Consider the following 7,989-nt stretch of genomic DNA (forward strand, 5'->3'; position numbering starts at 1 on the left):
GTGTGTTCACCATTGCGAGAGGAAGAGAACGGCAGATTACGGCGAAGAAACGGAGCAAACCTGGAATTTTTCCAGAAGGGTCCTGCGCGCCCGTGCAGCAATGCTGAGCGGCCGCGCAGCAGCCTTGCGCGCCCGCGCAGAAATGCTGAGCGGCCGTGCAGGGTCGGGGAAAAAAGATGAATTATTTTAGACTTCTACTTCTGTTTGGCTTCCACTTCTATGTAATCTGAGTTTTATGGGACTATTATATAGGTAGATTTGAGACGTTTTCATAGAGTATTAAGAGGAGATTATGTTTTAGATTGTGTTTTGCGCAAGAAGCAAAGGAGATAAGGAAGAAGACCGATTTAGTACACAGCAACGAAGAGGAAGCATATTTTCTTGTGATTCTTGTTTCGTTGTAACGTTGGATGCTAGTTTTCTTGCTTTGACTTAATTACTCTTGTGACGTACTCGGTTTTAATATAATTAGTTTAGTTATTATTTTCTTGTGTTTGTTTATCATGATTTCATATGAACCCATGATGGCGATAAGTTCTATTATGGGCTAATCGTGATCATGGGGTTGCAACGAATTTATTATGGAATTCTTTAGTTAATTGTTTAATACTTTAGTGTGTGATGATTGCATGTTATCTAGTATTGGTTGTGCGTATTCGTCTTATGTGCGTCGCGAACATATAAGATAGGGTGTTAATCTCTTGTGAAGCGACGGTGGATCTTGAGGTTTAGAACTTGCCATGCTAGCATAGGTTCATGTACGTTGTGCATGATTAGTGGGTAACTCTAACAGTTTTATTTGCCCTATGTAATCAAAAAGGAATAACTTGTGCTTAAATCGTTGTGTTGTCAATTTCTGTAGACATATAGGAACTCAACATAATTGATGACTATTCAACTTCTATCTTAATTGTGGATGCTTGGTAGAATGGTATTAGTACAATGAAAGTTGGCTTTTATCAGTTTCGTGTTATTCGATTAATATCATCACTGTCACATGCTAAAGGTAATAACAATGGCTATAGAAGAAAGTAATAATGAAGTTGTGATCTCATGAGTGTTTTATTATTGATAATTTGAAGTGTTAGTTAAGTGGTTAATTAAATAGTTAATTATAGTTAATATTTAACAATTTTAAGTGTTATCTTAACATTGAGAAGTAATCATACATTGGTGAGTGAGCTTAATTAGACAATAACTTAGTCTGAGTCTCTGAGGGAACGAACTAGAAAGTATTCTAATTACTTGCGAACGCGTATACTTGCGTGAATATTAGTGCGTGATTCCGCCCTAACAAGTTTTTGGCGCCGCTGCCGGGGACTCGGCGTATTTGTTTAGTTTATGTACTTACCATCATTGGTCATTAGGACTCAGTGATTAGGACGTAGTAGTTAATTACTCTTTTCGGTTGTGTTTCAGGTACTTTAGCAAGCGTTTATGCAAACTCGTTCTCGTGCTCGCAAGAGGACCTTAGATACAGCTGAGGAGAAAGACGAAGTTCTTGATACACCGGAGAAGTTAGATTTTGAGGATTCGGATTCAGGAACTGAGCAGAAAGAACCAGTAAACATGGGAGATCGTATTGTTCAAGCTGATCCAGCTCTTATGGATTTTTCTCGGCCTAAAATTGATGACATTCAGTCAAGCATCCTTCATCCGGCTATTCAAGCTAACACCTTTGAAATCAAGCCGGGCACTATTCAGATGGTGCAGAATTCTGTTTCTTTTGGAGGAGCGGCAACTGAAGACCCCAACATGCACATAAGGAATTTTGTCGAGATCTGCAGCACCTTTAAGTATAATGGCGTGACTGATGAGGCTATCAAGTTGAGGCTTTTCCCATTCTCACTGAGGGATAAGGCTAAAGACTGGTTATATTCTGAACCAGCTGGGTCCATCACTACGTGGCAAGATCTTGCGCAAAAGTTTCTGGTGAAGTTTTATCCAATGGCAAAGACTGCTGCTATGAGGAGTGCTCTTACTCAGTTTGCGCAGCAACCTACAGAATCTATGTGCGAGGCTTGGGAACGCTACAAGGAAATGTTGAGAAAATGTCCACATCATGGAATGCCGGATTGGATGGTAATCACTGGTTTTTATAATGGTTTGGGGGCCCAATCTCGGCCCATGCTCGATGCAGCAGCTGGAGGCGCCTTATGGGCTAAAAGCTATACTGAGGCGTATAATCTTATCGAGACGATGGCTGCAAATGAGCATCAAAACCCAACTCAGAGGATGACGTCAGGCAAGGTAGCAGGTATTCTGGAAGTTGATGCAGCCACCGCTATTGCAGCCCAGCTCCAAGCGCTATCAATGAAGGTTGATTCTTTGGCTACGTATGGAGTTAATCAAATAGCTATGGTTTGTGAGCTTTGTGCAGGTTCTCATGCTACGGATCAGTGTTCTCTTGTCAACGAATCTGTTCAGTATGTGAATAATTATCAGCGACAACAGCAGCCTGTGCCAGCGACCTATCATCCTAACAACAGAAATCATCCAAATTTCAGCTGGGGAAATAATCAGAATGCTATTCAGCCACCATATCAGCAAGGAGTGAGTAAACAGTTTAACCCACCTGGATTCCAGCAGCCACAGCAGTATGCTACAAGGCAATCATATCCTCAACAGGGAAGTGCAGCTGTACCTACTAGTGCTGATTTTGAGGAACTTAAGCTGTTATGCAAGAGTCAGGCGGTTTCTATCAAGACCTTGGAAAATCAAATCGGTCAATTAGCCAATGCAGTGCTCAATCGTCAACCTGGCACTCTTCCCAGTGACACGGAAGTACCAGGCAGGAAGGAAGCTAAAGAGCAAGTCAAGGCTATTACCTTAAGGTCTGGAAAAGTAGCTGATGCTGAAAAGGCAAAAGAAGTCGAAGCTGAAGTTAGAGATGAAGAATCTAAGCAAAAGGAGAAAGCGGCGGAACCAAGGAAGACTACTGTTGAACACACTCTGCCTGAGGCTAATACAGGGGAGAAATAGCTCTATCCTCCACCACCTTTTCCTAAGAGATTGCAGCAACAAAAGCTGGATAGACAGTTCAGGAAGTTTCTGGAGGTGTTCAAGAAACTTCACATCAATATACCTTTCGCTGAGGCTCTGGAACAAATGCCTAGTTATGCGAAGTTTATGAAGACTATTCTTTCAAGGAAGGTGAAACTGGATGACCTTGAAACCGTTGCTCTCACGGAAGAATGCAGCGCTGTTCTGCAGCAAAAGTTACCACCAAAACTGAAAGATCCAGGAAGCTTCACCATTTCTTGCACCATTGGCAATCTAACTTTTGACAAGTGCCTTTGTGATTTGGGAGCAAGCATTAATCTGATGCCGTTGTCGATCTTTAAAAAGCTGGATCTGCCTGATCCAAAACCCACATACATGTCGCTACAATTGGCGGACCGTTCCATTACTTACCCAAGGGGCATAGTTGAGGATGTGCTTGTCAAGGTGGATAAGCTCTTCTTTCCTGCAGATTTTGTTATTCTGGATTTTGAGGAAGATAAGAAGATTCCCATAATCTTGGGGAGGCCTTTCTTGGCTACTGGCCGTACGTTGATAGATGTGCAAAAAGGGGAACTTACTATGCGGGTCCAAGATCAGGATGTGACCTTCAACGTATTCAAGGCAATGAAATTCCCTACAGAAGATGAGGAGTGCTTAAAAGTGGATGTGATTGATTCTGCGGTTACTTCGGAACTCGATCACATGCTAATGTCTGATGCATTGGAAAAGGCCTTAGTGGGGGATTTTGACAGCGATGATGAAGATAGCAACGAGCAATTACAATATCTGAACGCTTCTCCGTGGAAGCGAAAGCTCGACATACCATTTGAATATCTTGGTACTTCCGACCTTAAGAATGCTGAAGGGAAGCTCAAACCATCAATAGAGGAAGCACCTACCTTGGAGCTAAACCCACTACCTGAACACTTGAGGTATGCTTTTTTAGGTGATTCATCTACGTTACCTGTTATTATTTCAGCTGACCTTTCAGGTAGTGAGGAAGACAAGCTCTTAAAGATTTTGAGAGAATTCAAATCGGCTATAGGATGGACCATAGCAGACATCAAGGGGATAAGTCCTTCATATTGTATGCATAAAATTCTGTTAGAGGAAGGTAGTAAGCCAACTGTGGAACAGCAGCGAAGACTGAACCCGATCATGAAGGAGGTGGTGAAGAAAGAAATTCTGAAATGGCTAGATGCAGGCATCATTTATCCTATTTCTGACAGCTCGTGGGTGAGCCCCGTGCAATGTGTACCTAAGAAAGGAGGTATCACTGTGGTCGCAAATGAAAAGAATGAGCTCATCCCTACTCGAACAGTTACAGGATGGAGAGTATGCATGGATTATAGGAAATTTAACAAAGCCACAAGAAAGGATCACTTTCCTCTCCCATTCATTGATCAAATGCTTGACAGATTGGCGGGATATGAGTATTTTTGTCTTCTGGATGGTTATTCCGGGTATAATCAGATTTGTATTGCACCAGAGGATCAGGAAAAGACTACCTTCACTTGTCCATTTGGCACATTTGCTTTTCGTAGAGTTTCGTTTGGGTTATGTGGCGCCCCGGCCACCTTTCAGAGATGTATGATGGCTATATTCTCTGACATGATTGGAAATAATGTCGAAGTGTTCATGGATGACTTCTCCGTCTTTGGACACTCATATGATGAATGTTTGAATAATCTGCGCGCCGTACTCAAAAGATGCGTGGAAACTAATTTGGTGCTTAATTGGGAGAAATGTCATTTTATGGTGCGCGAAGGCATTATCCTTGGGCATAAGGTCTCTAGTAAGGGTCTGGAGGTGGACAAGGCCAAGGTGGGAGTCATTGAAAATCTTCCCCCACCTAATTCGGTGAAAGGAATCCGTAGTTTTCTCGGTCATGCGGGTTTTTATCGGCGATTCATCAAGGACTTTTCAAAGATATCTAAGCCGTTGTGCAATTTACTCGAGAAAGATGTACCTTTCAAATTTGATGATGAATGTTTGGCAGCATTCGAGACTCTCAAGAAGAGTTTGATCACGGTACCAGTTATTACAACACCAGATTGGACAAAACCGTTTGAGATGATGTGTGATGCGAGTGACTATGCGGTAGGTGCAGTTCTGGGACAGCGTAAGAAAAATCTCTTCCATGTGGTCTACTATGCTAGTAAGACTTTAAATGGGGCCCAATTGAACTACACCACTACTGAGAAGGAGCTTTTGGCTATAGTCTTTGGCTTTGAGAAATTTCGATCTTATCTGCTTGGTACGAAAGTGACAGTATTCACTGATCATGCAGCTATTCACTATCTGGTTTCTAAGAAGGATTCGAAGCCGAGACTCATTCGTTGGGTGCTTTTACTTCAAGAATTTGAGTTAGAGATCAAAGATAGAAAAGGTACTGAGAATCAAGTAGCTGACCATCTCTCTAGGTTGGAGAAACCCGATTCTACTTCACAAGATAGGACGTTAATCAATGAATCTTTTCTGGATGAGCAGTTATTTGCAATTCAGGAGGAAGAACCATGGTTTGCAGATATTGTAAACTATCTTGTCAGCAATATAATGCCTCCTAATTTGACATCCGCGCAAAAGAAGAAGTTTCTGCATGAGGTGAAGTGGTATATGTGGGATGAACCATATTTGTTTAGACAGGGAGCTGACCAGATCATCAGGAGATGTATCCCGTTCTGTGAGACGGAGGGGATATTACGAGACTGCCATTCCACGGTTTATGGTGGACACTATGGAGGTGAGAAGACGGCAGCTCGTATTCTGCAAGCAGGTTTTTTCTGGCCTACCTTGTTCAAGGATGCTCGTCAGTTTGTTTTAAGGTGTGATCGTTGCCAAAGAGTGGGAAATTTGTCAAGGAAGGATGAGATGCCATTAAATGTGATGCTTAAAGTCGAGGTCTTTGATGTATGGGGAATCGATTTCATGGGGCCTTTTATCTCGTTTTGTAATAATCAGTACATCTTGCTGGCAGTCGATTATGTCTCAAAATGGGTCGAAGTTAAAGATTTACCGACAAATGATGCAAAGGCAGTGCTAAATTTTCTGCATAAGCAAATTTTCACAAGGTTTGGAACGCCTCGGGTAATCATAAGTGATGAAGGATCGCATTTTTGCAACCGTAAGTTCACTTCTATGATGCAGCGTTATAATGTGAATCATCGAGTAGCTAATGCCTATCATCCGTAAACAAATGGTCAAGCGGAAGTGTCTAACAGAGAGATAAAGCGCATTCTAGAGAAGGTTGTTTGTCCGTCAAGGAAGGATTGGTCTTTAAAGCTCGATGAAGCTGTTTGGGCTTATAGAACAGCATACAAAACTCCACTTGGGATGTCACCGTTTCAGTTGGTGTACGGTAAGGGATGTAATCTACCGGCGGAGCTTGAGCATAAGGCCTACTGGGCATTGAAGAAATTGAACCTGGATTTAGATGCAGCTGGTAAGAAAAGAATGCTTCAGCTTAATGAACTTGATGAATTTCGACTTCAAGCGTACGAGAATAACAAAATGTATAAGGAAAAGGTGAAGAGGTGGCACGATAGAAAGCTACATCCTAAGTTATTTGTGCCAGGGCAACAAGTTCTGTTATTCAACTCTCGGCTCCGACTTTTTCCTGGGAAGTTGAAATCAAGGTGGTCTGGACCTTTTATTGTCAAAACTGTGTTTCCACATGGAGCGGTGGAAATTTTTGAGAATGATTCGGACCAAACATTCAAGGTTAACGGTCAGCGGTTGAAGCACTACTATGGGGACATGGCGAACCAAGAGGTGGTTAGTGCCATTTTGTTGACTACTTGAGAAAGGTACGGAACATCAAGCTAATGACGAAAAAGAAGCGCTGCGTGGGAGGCAACCCATGAATTGTTGTTACAGGAACCCTTAGAAGTTAATAACCTATCCAAAAACACAGAAAAATCAGAAAACAGGGGCTGAAATTTTTTTTTTCCAGAGACCCTCTGCGCGCCCGCGCAGCTATGCTGAGCGGCCGCGCAGCTTGCTGCGCGCCCGCGCAGAAATGCTGAGCGGCCGCGCAGGGGTCGAGTTCCAGAAATTTTTTTACAGTTCAGAAAAAAAATAAAACACAAAACACAAAAACCCATCACAGCCCATAAACCCACGAATTCTTTTCCCATTACCCCATGATTTTATCCCTCAACCCCACTCCTAATCTAATTTAACCTACTCCACACCCTATATATACATACACCTATCCCACATATCTCCCACAAACTTCCTACACTTAAACCCTCTCATAAACATCAAAAAATCAGTTCTTACACACTTTTATTCACAAATCAATGGCACCCAAGAGAGCACGCACTATTGACAGCAGCAACACAGTTCCTACTGCTGATTCATCAAGGGGTACTGCTGCAAGGCCTTGGTTAACTGACAGAGCTGCGGAGGAGGAGTACACTAGGTTGTTGGGGAAGCCAATTCTGAAGGAAAGGGGGTTTTTACCATCAGGGAGGGATGGGGAGTTGTTGCCCATGATTGCAGAGAAGGGGTGGATAGCTTTTTGTGAGTCACCCGAAGCAGTACCGATGAGTGTTGTTCGCGAGTTCTACACGAACGCGAAGGCTGAAAAGAATGGGTTTTCTGTAGTTCGTGGGCTGACGGTTGATTATCATCCTGCGGCGATTCGCCGTGTGATTGGACAGCGAGAGAGGAAGCCCGAGGAGGAGAACTGGAATGAAAAGACTGCTGAGGACTTTGACTTGGATTTGATTTGTGCGACTCTCTGTCGACCGGGCACAGTTTGGAACCGCAGTCCAGCCAATAATGAGTATCGTCACTTTCCGGCGATCGCCATGAACAGGTATGCCCGTGCATGGAATGCATTTATATGTGCTAATATTTTGCCTTCTTCACATGCACACGAGGTCACAGTTGAGAGAGCACAGTTGTTGTGGGGAATTCTGAATGAGGAATACTATGTGGACCTTGGTGAGTTTATCTACCAAGGAATTCTGAAGTTTTTGA

The 7,989-nt window shown here is 42.9% G+C and overlaps 1 non-coding gene across 1 annotated transcript; it reads right to left on the reverse strand.

Moving 5' to 3' along the window:
* Window positions 1-1,962: 1,962 nt before the first annotated feature.
* Window positions 1,963-2,069, reverse strand: LOC141687896 (small nucleolar RNA R71). Its single transcript, XR_012561375.1, has one exon. It is a non-coding gene; the product is annotated as a small nucleolar RNA R71 (small nucleolar RNA).
* Between the last annotated feature and the right edge of the window lie 5,920 nt (window positions 2,070-7,989).

This window comes from Apium graveolens, chromosome 9 (assembly GCF_009905375.1).
Source record: "Apium graveolens cultivar Ventura chromosome 9, ASM990537v1, whole genome shotgun sequence".
NCBI classification, from domain to species: domain Eukaryota; kingdom Viridiplantae; phylum Streptophyta; class Magnoliopsida; order Apiales; family Apiaceae; genus Apium; species Apium graveolens.